Source organism: Macrobrachium rosenbergii, chromosome 56, assembly GCF_040412425.1.
Source record: "Macrobrachium rosenbergii isolate ZJJX-2024 chromosome 56, ASM4041242v1, whole genome shotgun sequence".
NCBI classification, from domain to species: domain Eukaryota; kingdom Metazoa; phylum Arthropoda; class Malacostraca; order Decapoda; family Palaemonidae; genus Macrobrachium; species Macrobrachium rosenbergii.
The window spans coordinates 12839302-12856636 of NC_089796.1; the positions used below are offsets into that span (position 1 = coordinate 12839302).

The 17335-nt window shown below is 37.9% G+C and overlaps 1 protein-coding gene across 50 annotated transcripts in view; it reads right to left on the bottom strand.

Moving 5' to 3' along the window:
- LOC136836526 (prominin-1-like) overlaps window positions 1-17335 on the bottom strand; it is a 420188-nt gene that overhangs the window by 206803 nt on the left and 196050 nt on the right. The window lies entirely within an intron of this gene.

Consider the following 17335-nt stretch of genomic DNA (forward strand, 5'->3'; position numbering starts at 1 on the left):
ATACCTTATAAAAACGTAAAAGAAATCTGAGTGTGCATTGACACAAACAAGAAATCTGAGTGCGTGTTATCACACTTAAAAGTTCCATTATGCACCAATCATAAAAAAACCGGGTTTCCATTACTATAACCATGCAAAACTTGAGTTTGTGTAAACATACAAATATCCAATTTTCATTACCACATCCATAGAAGAAATCTTCGAGTTTTCACAGACACAACAATAACATACAAGTAATTTTCGTCTGCATCGAGATTCCAGAAACTGAAGTCTGTCACTAGCAATCATAAAAGCAATTTGAGTTGGCAACCGAAAAACTGATTTCGCAATGCTGCAGTCGAGCAAGAAATCTGAGCTTGCATCAACACAAATAAAAAAAAAAATATTGAGTTTGCATTAGGGCAGTCCGACACAGCAGGAATCGGATGCCAAAGTGTCTCCAATGATAAGACCAAATAAGACTCGCCGAAGACTGACTGAATCTGACACTGGGAAAATGCTTTCCCTGTATGTCACGCTGAATCCCTTCAATGTGTACCTGTCTCGGGCTTTCAACCACATAGGAGGAGGAGAGGGAAACGAGGAATGGGGGGGGGACCTGGAAAAACTAAAAGGAAAAGGAAAGAAGGAAGGAAGGAAGGGAGGAGGAAAGGATAGAAAGATAAAAGGACAGAAAGGAAGGTAGGTTAGGTAAAGGAAAAAACGAACAAAAGAAGGGTTATGAAAGAAAAGAAAACGAAAGGACAATAAATGTACTGGAAAATAGGAAGAGGATAGGGGTGATGATAACGGAAGAATGAATGAAAGAGAAACGACTTTAAAAGAATAAGGAAGTAAAGGAAGGAAAACGCAAGCAAAAAAACTTCCAGGTTTCGTGCTCCTTCACACCGAGGGAGAAAGAGAGGGAGAAATGTACCCAGCTTAAGCTAAAATATCTAAAAACAAGCCAAGAAATCTTCCGAGGCTTGTGAGACCCCGCGAGAGCGAATCCAACTCGCATCAAGATAAGGTTACCGCCTCCAGTTGTAGACCCTGTACTTTATTATTCTAGTTATTTCTGATTATTACTGCCTTTCTTCTGGGCTAGTAAAGGGCATATGGCTGCCCCATCCTACTGACCTTTGACCTTAGACACAGGGGTAGCAAGGCTACTCACTGCTTGTAGTTCGTTAAACAAGAGAATTAAGTTTTACTTTTAAAAAAATCAATCATTGGCAAATAATACTGAAATGCTTATAATAATTCTAGACTGTTAAATTAATTCTAGCGTTTTATTCGGCTATACTGACTCAATGCTGCTGGCACCAGACTCCCAAGGGCAACATGCAAGTTTGTAAGCACTTTTTTTTTTTAAACGTGGCACGTCATATACCCACGCCCCTGTGTCAATGTCGTCTTGCTTCGACTGGGTCACCCACCCAAATCTATGACAGGATACCATCGTGTTGGTCTTCATGCTTTGTGTAAAACAGTCAAAGAGAACTGTTGCAGGAGTAGAATATCACAGAACCAGATACGCAAATTAAAAAATAACCCTGACTTTCCACAACAATCACTCTCGGGCCTAACTGTGAACCACTGCCGCCTGAACAACCTACATTTATGCCCTTTATTATTACTCTTGTATTTCTGGATCAGCTGATCACACAGCCAACATTACATTCCCTTTAAGCTGCATCATAACCACTGACAGTCGGCAGTAACATTCACAAAGAGAGAGAGAGAGAAATAACGAAAGTACTCTGCTCCCTAACCGAGAGAGAGAGAGAGAGAGAGAGAGAGAGAGAGAGAGAGAGAGAGAGAGAGAGATCAAAGGTACGCAGCTGGAAAAGGGATTAAATCATGAGAATTTTTTCGCACCCTTTTTTTTATCTTCTTCAATTCTTCAGGTAAAAGCGAAGGGCAAACCTGATAACGTCTCTCCACTTTGCCTCTTTCGGGAATCTGTCAAGAAGAGAGAGAGAGAGAGAGAGAGAGAGAGAGAGAGAGAGAGAGAGAGAGAGAGGAAGGGAGTTTCGAGAAAGGTCAACGTCAGAAAAGGACGTTACGAAAATAAAGGAAAATGCAAGATCAAGTGAAAATCGAGGGTGAACGATGACGTAAATCTTAGGAAAAGGGAAATTAGATCATGCGAGACTCAGTAATAAGATATAACATTCCATTCTGGAAGTCCTTTATGAAGTAGAATAGAAAAGAATTTGAAATTTAAGCTGGGACATATGAGGTCATTCACCGCTCAAACGGAAATTGACAGTAAAAAGGTATGAAAGGTGTAACAGGAGGAAAACCTCGCATCTGCACTATGAATCAATTGTTAGGAGAGGGTGAAATGTAAGATGGAAGAAAGACAATATGAAAGGAGGTAAGTAAAAGGAATAAAAGGGGTTGCAGCTCGAGGGAGAAGGGACGCTGCGAAGAACCTTAAGTAATGCCTACAGTGTACCGCATGAGGTGCACTGACGGCGCCAGCCCCCTCGGGAATTAAAGTCTTTATACCTTTTATACCAAAAACTATTATAATTTAGCCACGCAAGTTGAAACAACGCTACCAGCGGACGCGAGAGGAAGAGAAGATATAAACAAAAAACAAACAAACAAAACAAAAAACAGAAGAGAGACAGAGGAATACTATAAAAAAGGCAGCTTCGGAAGTGTTTACTTGGTCACACGATGGATTGATAGCTCTATTCTGTCGGTCGTTACTAGACCATAAACAAGCTCACCACAACAGCCCTCCGTCCCCCATCCTAATGATATCATCCTCTTGCCTTTATGGCCTCTTTATATAAGGCCCAGAGAAACCTGTCTGAAGATAAACTTGCTATATAAACACAACTATTACTATAAGGAAAATGCACGTAACAGGGCAGACTGCGAAAATAAATACAATCGTTCTATGGATTCCGAGAAGCCCACAGCAAGAAGCATCATTGAGTTGTAAAAAGTCGCTACGATCAGGTTGAAATAATGGCCAGTTCTACTTTAGAAAAGGGGGTGGAATTGTACCAGCTAGTGATACGGTTTTGCATTCCCAACAAATTAAGCCCGAAGACAGAAAATTCAATCCTTGTCTTCGGCCGAGTGTCAACCAATGCAGATGTTGAGGCGGAATCTGGTCGGAAATTCTCTCTCTCTCTCTCTCTCTCTCTCTCTCTCTCTCTCTCTCTCTCTCTCTCTCTCTCTCTCTCTCTCCTAAAACCCTGCTTAATCTCATCTTAAACAACCTTCCATCTCTAACATGAACCCAAACAACAGAATCTAAGCTATATCCTTCAATCTGCCTGCCTTCCTGCGTCGCCCAACTCGAACGCTACCAGTATAATCGAATCTTAGCCATTCAGTACTTTAAGATACGAGAGCAAAACATCCCCTTTTCTTTTCATTAAAAAGGGCCAGTCCCCTCGACCCGCCACTTTTTTAGTAGATGTTGCTCGTATGTGAAGAGTTGATCAAATTTCATGGCAGAAAACTGTACACAGCGTCCAGATGACTTTTATGAACTATACTGTGAAATGAAAAGGTTGGAAACAAAGGCTAACGATTAAAAGTTTTCGAATTTCTTAAAAAGCAAAAGGAGATCGATGGATTTTAAGTTTTACTGACAGGCTGCACAGCAAAGTTACTCACAAAATGCTACTAGTCCTGAGAATTTTGTTACACTTAAAATGAAAAATATATAAAGATAAAAAATGAAGAGACCATAAATTAGTGATTACAACCTTTAAAAATAAACTAAACAATATTTGTCACCATGAAAAAACTACTTTGAAACATATGTAAAATAAACCGTTTCTATAGCAGTAAGGTCTATTTAGAATTTTGTTTGCTTGTTATAGGCCTTCTTAAGAAGTGTTAAACATGGCTCCCTTCGCTACAACCATCTTCTGATAAAGGCAAACCTTTATGCCCTGCCTAGCTCCGAAATACATGTCTGCAGTCTTCAAGTAACCTCTACATTCAGTAGACTAAAATACTAAAATCCCTACCTCCTTCAGTGTTCCTGGACCATAAGCCATTGCGTTTTAAAGGTCGAGAATGTCAAAACTTCAAAGGATTATACACTATACAGACAAGCGAGTAAGCAAGACGAAAAAAACTTTTATAACAATAAATGTTGCACATTAAATAAGCGATAAACTTAAACCAAAAACAAATGGGAAGCTTTGAAGATTATTTACATGAAAATGGCAAACGTGTAAAATCTATTTAACAATAATAAATTTAGATGTGGCTGACACAAAATAAAAACAAACGTGGTTTAGATACAATTTGTTACCACTAATGAAGATCATAAGAAAAGTATAGTAGTTCACACCCATAATAATACAACATCGAACCTATGCATGATCATAAAAAACGTGAAAACCAGACTGCTAGTAGTAATTACCAGCAATAAGAGAGACTGCAACAATGAACAACAATGAAAATGATTACAGGCCGTATTGGAAGGGGACATCAGATTAATTACTGGAGGCCAGCCAACATTTCGAAACATGTTAGCGAGATGAACACTTCAGGCAAAAGGGCAATTATACATAGGCAGAACAATTTAACAGAAACTAAATTGACGCAAAACTCAAAATAAACAAAAAATTGCCCCAGTTTGTTATTCATTGCACATTTTAATGAACTTTCATACTGAAAGCGCCAGCGTTAACTGACAGCCCTGTAGCTTTTGTCCACTGCAACACTGAAAAACACAAAGTGTGACAATTTGCAACACGAGTGTAAATGTCATTTACGAGCGAACGAAATCTAATGAAACTGCTGGACGATGGCTGGAGCGACATGACTTGAAAAAAGACAAAAGAGGGCTTGGCCTCCTACAGTGCGACAGAGGGATGGTTGCATTTCATTTCGTTTTTTTTTTTTAATCTTCGTTCGTCGGTGGTTGTAACCCACTATAACCCTCAATACTGAACAAACAGTGGTGCTAAATTTAATTTTCTCTTTCAAAAAAACTATAGAATTTCTTCGTTCATTAAGATAGGCTCTACGTTAATCTTAGTTGTGTTAAATGCAGTCCTTATGCTTTCATACGCTCATAAATCTTCGTTCTCCAGCTGGAATCTTCAGGAACGCGAAGACAGTGACGGCTACGCTTTGCTTCCTCTTAATATTTTTGAAATAGTGTTTTTTTTTATCTTCGTTCGCCGACTGGGAGCTCCAGTAACAGACACAGCAATGCTGCAGTCAACTTTTATCTTCCCAAAGCACAGTATGTAATCTAAATTTCATTTTTGTTTACCACTTGTAATTTTTAACTGACAATCAGAGATATGCCTGCTTAGTGTTTTATATATATATATATATATATATATATATATATATATATATATATATATATATATATATATATAATCGTACTTTAAACTAAAGTTCACCAGTGGCAATCTTCAGTAAAAACCGGACAGTGATGACCATGTTAAACTGTTTCTTTTTCATATTCGGTATGTATAATCCTTTCTCAATCTCGTCGTAATCTTCAGTAAAAACCGCATTTACCTTCCTCTTTTTCTTAGCTTTTCATGAAATGTTTTTTAAATTAATCCGCCAGTTGTTATCAAACAGAACGGCCATGAAGCAAAACTGTATTTATCTATTCATTTTGCCTATTTTTTTTTATATGAAATTTCTCAAAATCTACATTCTTATCAAGTAGTAATCTTATTTACAGGCTGGACTGTGATGGTTGCATTAAACTATTTTTATTTTTTCTATAACAAAAATCCATTCTTCAGCCTTGATAAAACTTCCGAATGGACCTTGAAGGTATGACTATCTCAACCTTTAAAAGGTGAAACCTCAAAATACCACGGCTTAGCATTTCGTTCCTGTCCAGCGAAACCCATTTCAATCTTTCTAAGACACTTCCATCTTTCTTCAGTTGAAAAGTTTCACTTGTGGTTAAGTCAACTTGATATTTCGACGGATTCAATACCACGTGCTACCCTTCACTATCGTCATTATTAATGTCTCTCCTATTCGCTGTGATTTTCACTTTTTCACTCTAAGGCTTCAATTCTGCGGATGTTTACTCTCCAACTTAATGGCTCTTCAGCTTTGCATTAATTAAATGATCGCAAAATTTGGATTATATCAAGGGAAAGAAAAACTATAAGAAACGTCATTTACGTAGATAGAACAGTGAAGATGTTGAGGAAATTATTCCACTGTCAAACAGTGAACAGCTAAAATGGAGAAGAACTGTGACGACAAAAGAATTACGACTCTAAACCCCCTCTATAAGGTCTTGAGTAAATAAACTGAATCACTACAGCATTATCACTAGAAAACTGACTAAACTCTCTTGCATCTTCCTTTTAAACAGTAACTAATAATAATAATAATAATAATAATAATAATAATAATAATAATAATAAGAAGAAGAAGAAGAAGAAGAAGAAGAAGAAGAAGAAGAAGAAGAAGAAGAAGAAGAAGAAGAAGAAGAAGAAGACTTCCAAATTAGTAATAGTTGCAAAATCACCCAAAGAAATGGCAAGCAATTTCAGTAAAGTTGTCATTTGCACTTGTTCTCTCATCCGAGAGAGAGAGAGAGAGAGAGAGAGAGAGAGAGAGATGACGTCAAACACCCATCCATGTAATCTTATACAATTAAAAAATAAGAAAATGTAACGACATCGTGATGAAAATTAAAGAAGGATCCCTCCGGGGTTAATTACTGTGATAGGTAAATGGCCACTTTGATTCTGCTTGTAAAGAAAATGTCTTCCTTCTCAACTCACGATAACGAAATAAAATGTGTCATCGAAGCCGAGACCTCTCGCGGTCTACCATTAAGGACAGGCCACCCAAACCTGTTTCCCCAATTCAGGACAAAGCTCTCACAAATAAAAGAGCCCCTCTACCACTCAACAACCGCTCCCCTCATACCCACCCCTGCACGTCCTCTTCGAGTGAAGAGAGAACATAACACACTAACGAGAGGAAAACAAAGACGAGGAGAACCGAGGGGTTTTCCTCGCTCCTTTCGCAAAGAAATCGAGCAATTCGTCTCTCATTAAATCCAACACTTCTCGGGGTGCCGCCCCCACCCACTCTCGAAAGGGAGAGCCGTCACAAAGGCACCATTTACATCTAAAGAAATAAGCCCCTTCTCTCTTTAGCGGCAAAGGGGAATTCTGTCAACAGGGGACCCACACGGACAGGACACATCCTTACAAGAACGAAATGATGTGCAAACACTTGGTTTTCTCTCTCTCTCTCTCTCTCTCTCTCCCTCTCTCTGAAAGAAATGTTAAAACCAACAAGAAGTAAGACTACTAACAGCCTTCACGAGAGAGAGAACAGAGAGAGAGAGAGAGAGAGAGAGAGAGAGAGAGAGAGTTTAACAAACCCATAAACTAAGAAACAATGGGTGAGAGGGCAAGGAAACACCATTAAGCAAAGAGCATCTCTCTGCTTCAGCCATTAGTAGACTTCAATAAGTTACATGCTATAGGTCATTGATAGCATGTTAATATAAGCAGCTCTGCCCTTAACTGGAAATAAATTAAACAGTTTGTGTGTGTGTGTGTGTGTGTGTGTGTGTGTGTGTGTGTGTGTGTGTGTGTGTGTGTGTGTGTGTGTGTGTGTGAGAGAGAGAGAGAGAGAGAGAGAGAGAGAGAGAGAGAGAGAGAGAGAGTTACAAGTTCCATTAAAGCGTAATGTTATTTACAGTTAAGCTGGCATTAAACCAGCACGGGCTCTTACTCCCAAAAGAAAAGTCTGCAAGATTAAAGCTTTGGTTATACAAGGGGGAGTCATTCTTACGTACAACCCTTCTCTTTTAACCGTGACCAGAGGAACATATCGGACATCAAATTCCATATCTGACACTATATTCTATATTCATATCTGACACCAGATTCCCATTAACATGCCTACAAACCAAAAGGAGATAGGCATTTATAAGGGAATCGGTTATTCCATCTACACCCCCTAACCCCATCACACTAATATAGAGCTTGATATCTTTCACTTGTGAATAATAAACGAGATTTGATAACAAGGTCATTAAGTGCAAGTGCACCGCACCTTATCGTTTTCTGGGCTTGCAATTACCCGTGAATGCAAGGGTCTAGCCTGGTCCTGGAATGTAAACTAAGGCTAGTACTTCACAGCGAATTACGACGGAGCGTGCTAAGCGGGGCTTAAAGGTAAACGCCACCACAACTAACAGAGTATTCTAAGTGCAACAGGGGTGAAAAATAAAAATGACAAGAGAGAGAGAGAGAGAGAGAGAGAGAGAGAGAGAGAGAGAGAGAGAGAGAGAGAGAGAGAGAGAGGGGGTACGGTCATTCGATCAGTACTATTTTATTTCCAAAGCATTTTTAAGCGTAGTAAATTCCCCATCCAGCACCAAAATTTCTATAGACGCCATTATTACTGGATACGAGAAATCACGACGAACCAGCTTCCATAGATGGCATAATGTTACACATTCCTCATAGGGCAACCTATAACTACACCCTATTCACATTTCTGATGCATAACTACACATTTTCATAAATGACAACATACCGCACATTCCTCACAGCTGACAACATCCAAGTACACATTCCCACAATAAGTCACAACCACATTTTAATAACCAAAGACTGACGCCACAAGATTTCACACCCTTCACGAATATCGCCAATGAACTACACATTCCGCTGTACTTCCTGAACACCGTTTAACTAAGTATCCCTTACGAATACGACACCTTAACTACATATTCACCATAAACAATGCTATTATTTTGTTGAAAGGACTTGGAGCAGACAAGCACGTAAGTGGCCCAACTAATTAAGACTGCGCAAATAAATGGCTGGATGTACGTATCTCGAAATGTGTCGGTGTTGGTACACACTGGAACGGGGGAAATGCAAGCATCTTGCGGAAGAGGAGGTAATGAGGAGGGGGAGGAAAGTGTGAGAGAGAAGGCTGGGAAAGATAAGTAAGGAAAGAAAACAAGGACAGATATAAAAAAAACTGAGGATTGGAAACAAAATTACCAAATTTCTATTTGGTTGGTAATTTATTATTATTACTATTATTATTATTATCATTAGTAGAAGTAGCAGTAGTAGTAGTAGAAGTTGTAGTAGTAGTAGAAGTTGTAGTAGTAGTAGAAGTTGTAGTAGCAGTAGTAGTGGTAGTAGCCGATTTCTTTTCTACACCTTAGGCCTTCTACTATAAGAAGCATTGATCCAGTTAAAGGCCACAATAATAATAATAATAACACGTACCTCTCACATATTTAGCTCAATAAAGAACACACAATGCCTATGTGTCATTGCAAAGAAAAGGGACAATACCATTCCATCTACTGCCACCCTCCCCAACCCCCAAAACCGCCCACCCCATCAATTCCCCATAAACCTTCAATGGATGAGCAGGCAACAACACTCGCGTCCACACTTGAACGCAACAATCTCCCCCCCCCAAAACCCAGAGGACGATACAAAAACAAAGAGAGAGAGAGAGAAAAAAAAGGCGATCCTTATGCCATACATGCAAATGAGGCCATTCCAACTTGGGACAACCGACCGCTGTCACGTACTTTATTAACTTCTCGTTTTAAACTCGAGCGTAACAACTTTGGCGGCTCTTTCTCCCCCCGGAGAGCGTTCCGGCAACTTGGGACAACGGCGACAACTCGGGGCAGCGGCACTAGGGAATGCGACACGCAATTATGCAAATAAATCCTCCCAGTTATGGCCGACTTATGCCAAGTTTGGAGTTTAATAAACACCGGCGTTCAAGAAAAAGAGCCGACGAGAGAATGGTTATGGTCGGCTGCGAATTATGGCACAGTCCAAGTAGTGGCGGCCATTTGAAGCTGGTCATTCGCCGATGGGGTACAAAAGAAAGAATGAACATTGTGCAATAATAATAATAAAACATTATATTATATATATACATATATATATATATATATATATATATATATATATATATATATATATATATATATAATATATATATATGTATGTATGTATATATAAATAAACATATATATGTATGTATATATAAATAAACATATATATATATATATATATATATATATATATATATATATATATATACATACTCATTTAAAATGTGCATGTCACTTCACAAGCCAATCTTATACTTTCAAATATTACTCCACAAAAAAACCCATTCAGAACGAATTCACTTCACCTACGAAATAACTTGAGACCAAAGTTAATTATGAATGATCTCCGCTTACCCTGACCACAGGATCAAACCCAATACTTTTAAGGTTGGGATCAGGGCGTCACCGAGAGAGATGAAGCTGATTATTTATACAAAATATAATTATATAACTACGGCGATTAAGTCTTGGACCTTGCCTAGCAAAGACAACTAAAAGAATCTAAACGTTATATAAACAAAATTTGTTACCTAGATAAACAAATATATTAACTGACACATTTATATAATAGTTATCAGGAACCTCAACGCCACAATTTCATTAACCTATTCCAAAGAGGCTAGACCGTAATTGAGGTTAATATATTCAAGACATCCAGGGCGCGGAACCATGAAAAGAGGAGATTACAGAGGCGATTCCCTAAATTTCCCCCAAAATCTTTGCGAAAGAGGATTACCTCCGACTAATCACCCACTTGCATGAGACGCCAGACTTTTAGCGTGTTCAATGGAAATTTTAATATTTCATATTTTAAAAACTTGTCGGCCATGAAAGGTATCGTGACCCGTGTCAATGGTAATTTCGGACATTGAAAAACTGGGTGAAAACAGGTGTCAAAACTACATTAACAACAAGGAAACACTTTTGTCAGGGAAAAATATTTGGAATATGAAAATTTTAAGTCTTCAAGTATAAGGGTCCCGTGAAATATATTATGCTTTTAATAGGGTACTCATAAGCAACCATTTCTCAATGATATTTTGATTGTTTCATGTTAATCTTATGGAAGCAATAAGCATAAAAATAGTGATTATATATTATATATATATATAATTAATGTTATAAAACAATTACAATGACAGCAACGTACGAGCATGTAAGGTGTGTGTATATACTGTATATATATATATATATATATATATATACATATATATATATACATATATATATATATATATATATATATATATATATATATATATATATATATATATATATATATATATAAATAATTGATGTTATAAAACAATAACAATGACATAACGTACGAGTAGTATATATATATATATATATATATATATATATATATATATATATATATATATATATATATATATATATATATATATATATATATAACTGATGTTATAAACAATTACAATGACAGCAACGTAAGAGTATGAGTATGACTTCAAAAACACCATCGTCTCACATCTGCGAGAAACATCAAAATCTTTCAAAGGATAATTATTTCCATTTAAATTGTCCCGCAGGCCGTTCCGTTTAGACAACCTTATCGACAGCCCAACACTTCTGGGCGACCAAGGAATCAAGTCGTGCGACCAGGTTTCTGCGATATCGGGGTGATAAGGCATATCTCCATTCTATTAATTTTCCATTGAGAATGACTCTCTCTCTCTCTCTCTCTCTCTCTCTTGCATAAATTTTTATTACATAAATCTTTATTTGTCCTGTTATATTATTAAGTGTAAAAAAAAATTGGCCTCTCTCTCTCTCTCTCTAAGGAAGGCCAAATTTTTATAATACTATTAATATCATTACAAGACTAATAAAAACTTATGTAACAGAGAGAGAGAGAGAGAGAGAGAGAGAGAGAGAGAGAGAGAGAGAGAGAGAGAGAGAGAAGCTAAATTTATTTCAATTCTATTAATATAACAACTAAAATAAATTTTTATCTCTAAACACCCACAAATCACAACACATAAAAATAACAGAAAACTGTTCTTTAAATGAAAAACAAACGGCCAACTGCCCCATTGTCTTGAAGAGCGGAAAATTCTAATATGAAACTTCCAGGGAACAGGAAATTCCAAAACTTCCCTCCGCGAGCATAATTAAACATTTTCGGCCAATTTCTTGATGACGTGGGATGCGCCAGCCGCCAGCCCGCCCGCCCGCCCTGCCACGTGAGACAAGAAGCCGAATCTCTCGTATGCCAGGATTTTCTCGTTCCTTCTGTGGCAGTCTGGTGGCGGCTTTCTTCGCATATATATTATTATTATTATTATTATTATTATTATTATTATTATTATTATTCTGGAGACAAGGATAGTCTTCATTGCTGTGCTTTTAACAATATTGTATTATTATTATGAAAAGAAATGTAATATTAATATCTGGAGTAATTTGAAATGCTTCGGAATTCGGTATTATTATTATTATTACTATTATTATCATTATGCATACCCATACTGTCAAAATGACAGTATGAAAATGACAGTATGAAAGGGGTTAAGATGACAAGTGAAGTCTCTCTACCCAGCACGTATCAGTCTCGATTATCGTTGCCTCATACATAACACTGCAATTAATATACTGTATAAATTATTATTATTATTATTATTATTATTATTATTATTTACCATTTGTACGTATGTTTCTGAACTTTGGTATACTTTTGGCATTTTGTCCAGAAACCAATTTTTCGCTGTCTATTCAAAGGCCAACGGGATGGGCAAATAGACTCAGATCACATAGGAAATTTGGAAAAGAAAGATTAAGAAGAAACTAAAAAAGGCTCATCTCTTGAAAAGTGGAGGGTAACACGGGACAAGGAGCCCCTAATATTAAAAAAAGAAATAGTGAGGCCACTTTCAAGCAGAAAACAAAACTTTGAATGTTTTATTTTTATATCTTTCTTCTTTCTGAGAAACATAATATAAACGTAAGACGTACTGAGGCAAGATGACATAATACAATAATATGCATTTAAATATATGTGCCATAGACATGTAACTTCATATTCACCTCCATTAAATAGTCACAAATCATGCTCATTTCAATACATCATCTCTAATTTCCATTTAGCAGTTACTCAGTTTCCACGCGTGATTTTTGGCGATGGCAATCCCGTCGAGGGAAAATCGACGTCGAAGATTTCCTTTCCAGCGACACCGTCTCCCGGCATTAAATCTAATCAAAATCAGAGAGACAAACAGACACGATCTGCGGCTCCTGCAAGGACGAGTCCTCCCCTTCCATCAACCATTCGTCCGACTGACCGACAACATTAAGTTTCTCTGCTCCCCTACAAGTATCAATATTAAGAGTCTACGAGTCTATCTATCAGACTCTTCATCCACGCAAACATTCTCTCGTTCGCTTTGCCCATTCTCACCTCTTTCTCTCTTTCTCTCTCTCTCTCAATCTCTCCTCTCATTGTCTCTTCTCTCTCCCTCTCTCTCTCTCAATCTCTCATCTCATCTTCTCTCTCTCTCTCTCTCTCTCTCTCTCTCTCTCTCTCTCTCTCTCTCTCGCTTTCCCATAACCTGCAGTAGCTGTGATATTGATTTTACTCTCGCAGCTTCCTCGTCCCGAACTCTCTCTCTCTTTCTGACCCTCTCTCCCGCTCTCTCTCTCACTATGCGCGCGCGCGTATAAACACGTAATGATGGTTATAAATAACCATACGTTTATTAATATGAATGCTGCGGATGAACATGATATGAAGGACAGGTCTCTTCTCTCTCTCTCTCTCTCTCTCTCTCTCTCTCTCTCTCTCTCTCTCTCTCTTCTCTCTCTCTCTCTCCTAAATTTACTTATACATGTAATTAAAGTTACAACTCACAAACAGATATATATATATATATATATATATATATATATATATATATATATATATATATATATATAAACTGAATATATGCTTGTGTGTATGTTATATATACACAAATCACAACTCTGTTATTTCATCTAGAACTATTGTTGTCATAATATCTGAAGAGAGAGAGAGAGAGAGAGAGAGAGAGAGAGAGAGAGAGAGAGAGAGAGAGAGAGAGAGAGAGAGAGAGAGAGAGAGAGAGCATCTTCAAACGACCCATCTCTCTACCCCAGTATCACCTTGTTCTGATTTCCTGAAAGTCCGCGAACGACAGGGCTTTCCGGACTTCCCCCCCCCCAACAAGACTTCTTCGGGAAGAAAAGGGTGATAGCTATTTTTCTCCGGACTCTCGCAGCGCTATGCAAGGCAAGAACGCGGGCTAATTCAAGTGAGAAGAATCAGGAGCGTGAAAAAGGGTTGGAAGAAAACTCCCAGAAGAATAAGAAGACTGATCTGGTCAGAAAAATTCGAATGATTCATTTCCGCTCGAGTGGCAGAAGAAATAAAGAAGACCGATAAACACCAAGAGATATCGGAAGACTAATGATACACAACAAGAGAGATATCGGAAGACTAAGGAGAAACACCAAAAGATATACTGATAGACTACTGATAAAAACCAAGGATATATTGATACACTACTCATAAAAACCAAGATATTAAAAGATAATGGTATAAACAAAAAGAGATACCGAAAGACTAATGATAAACACCTAAACAGATATCGAAAGACTAATGATAAAAACCAAAAGATATACTGATAGACTACTGATAAAAACCATGAGATATCGAAACACTGATGATAAAAACAAGAGATATCGACACATTCATAAAAACCAAAAGAGATATCGAAAGTCTAATGATAAACACGCAAAAGAGATATCATCGAAAAATATCTTTCCTCTCGAGCGAGACATGAAGAATCAAGGTGAAAACGAAATAAATAAAAAAAAAAAAACAGAAAACTAAAAGTCACCCAAAAGAAATCGGTACAACTTCGAATAACTCCTTTGAAGTGTTCATCTCCGGATCGACTCTCTCTCTACAGCTTACAACCCGAAATGAAACTCTTGATGGGTTACCTAAAGGAAAAGACGATGGAAGCGAGAGGGGATGTGGTAGAGGCTAATAAAATGGGGAGGGTCGAGATAGGAAAGAGAAGACATCATATGGAAAGGGAATTACAAAATACTGGTGGGGAGGAACACGTCAGCAATATCGACAAGTGACCTTCAATCCGTAAGATAAGGTGATGTTAGTAATAAGCAATAAAAACGAAGAGAGAAAGCATAAACACTGATGAGATTCGTGGAGTGTCTGGCATTACCCAACACCGAGAAACTCAAGATTGATCCCATGGGGCAATACAGCTTTTGCCACTGTGGAACGAAACAGTGAATTATGAAGCGGTGGCAAGTCAACTGTGACGGGTCACAGCCATGGTAGAGAAGGACTGGGGCTATCAACCTCATCACAAAAAGGCTTGCTGAAAGCCAGCCAAGTATATAAATACCGACTCAAAACATTCTGGTGCGACTCGACTAAAAACACAAACAATAAAGTAATCAAGCAAAAGATCATGGAGGCAAACACTGGAATTTACCTTCATTTCCTGAAAGCAAAATGAGGGCTCCTCAGCGGATCATAACATCTGGAATTATTCTGTTTGATGAAATTCACTGTGCATGCAGCAACTTTTTTTTTATCATTAACTTCAATTTCCTTTTTGCAAGCAACGGAAATCCTTATTTTCATCCCAGGAAGAACCACAGTTACAATTCTTTCTTTTTTTTTTTTTCACGGGCCTTTTGGTCCCTATGGAGGGGTACAACGCCAGAAGGGTACTGCTTTCTTGTTTTCCAATAATTCTTTAGAGGTGAAGTTGCTAGCTCAAGCAATTTCTCTTCACGTCATAAAATGCTGGTACCCATTTACAGGTGGGTGACCTTGTGGGCTGTGAGGATTCAACATATCTATCAATCATGCGCCAAACGATGTACCCTTAGAGGAGCTGGATCCAGAGGGCTTTTCACCTTCTGGCGTTATGCAAGTAGAGTTTTGGGGATAAGGTTGCTAGCCCCATGTTCGTCTCTAACCTGACAGCATCACCACAGTATACTGACTACTGGGTACACAAAAGGTGTGGCCGTTACTTGGAAACACTGATATATTGATATTAATGACTGGTATGATGATTGAAATTAAAAAAATTTTCTTAATGATTGAAATTAAAAACTTTAAGAGAAAGCGAACCCCCTTGTATGAGTAGAGTCTCCATTCCAATCAATAAAATCGACAATCAAGAAAACTAAATGAAAAACTCACAAACAAAAACCTACTTCCCTAAAACAAAACATGACTCAAGCAGGGAGAGTTTCAACCTTCCTCCCCCCCACCCTACGAGTCCCATAATTCCCAGAAATGAATGAGGTGTCCCCATAAAAAATAAGCGGGAGTCCCATCAGCTTCATTAATCGGTGCAAAAATATTGCTCGTAGTATAATTCATGAATACCAGAGGAGCTCAGCCTTCTTCCCTCCTCCTTACAGGTTTCGCCACGACAGAAGCTTGCTGTGAAAGGAGGAGGAGGAGGAGGTTAAAAAAAAAAGAAGAAACGTAGAAGGAGAAGAAGATAAAAGTGGGAGGGGTAAAGCCAAATGATACAAACGTTCTACAAATGTTCAAATAAATTATTTATTGCATGATAAATTCATGCGTTACACGCTCTCTTAACTCTATTATCCACTTCTTTGTCCTAACCTCAATCCTCAATTCTTTATATTTTAATAATCTTGCACAAGCTTTAATTCGTATAGTGAATACACAGTAAAAGTTAAACTTCAGCTTGGCTCTGAAAAAAAATTGTTCATTCAATTTGTTCCACCTGTTGTCTGATATAATAGCTCCACAGAGCATCAAGAGGATTCTGGCGACTGTATGCGTGTCCACAGAGAGAGAGAGAGAGAGAGAGAGAGAGAGAGAGAGAGAGAGAGAAAGCGGGGAACAGTACTGGTAAACACAAAAAAACGTCTGTTTGAATGGTCTGCATGTATTATCCTAGTGGAAAATGACATAACACCAAACTGCCAAAATAGTTACAAAATCATCGTTTAATGACTTAAAAATATGGCAGGCCCCAAATATCAGTGACTAATATATCATCCACAATTGCATACGGTAATTATCAGACTCCAAAACGTCATCGATGACTCTTAATAAACCACAGTTCAATAACATTCTACAACAAACTACGAATGATTTTCATCCCTAGTTTTGCCACAGCCACAGTAATGGAATGCCCATCTACTTCCTTTTTCTTTCATTTCTGTTACTAAGGTTTAGAGGCAATGAACCTTGTCTACTTATCCGTCCCTCTTCTAACAGGTGTCTACTGTTTCTTACAGGGTTGTGTCAAGCCCTCTTTCATCGTCACTAAAATCTCATCGGTTCTAAGGGCCTCGGCGTCTATGATAATAGTCATTGCTCGCCAGGCTACTCTAAATCAATCAGCTCTCCAAAATTTATCTCTTTACCTTGACCTAGATGAGGGCATCAGTATCTTCCCTGTT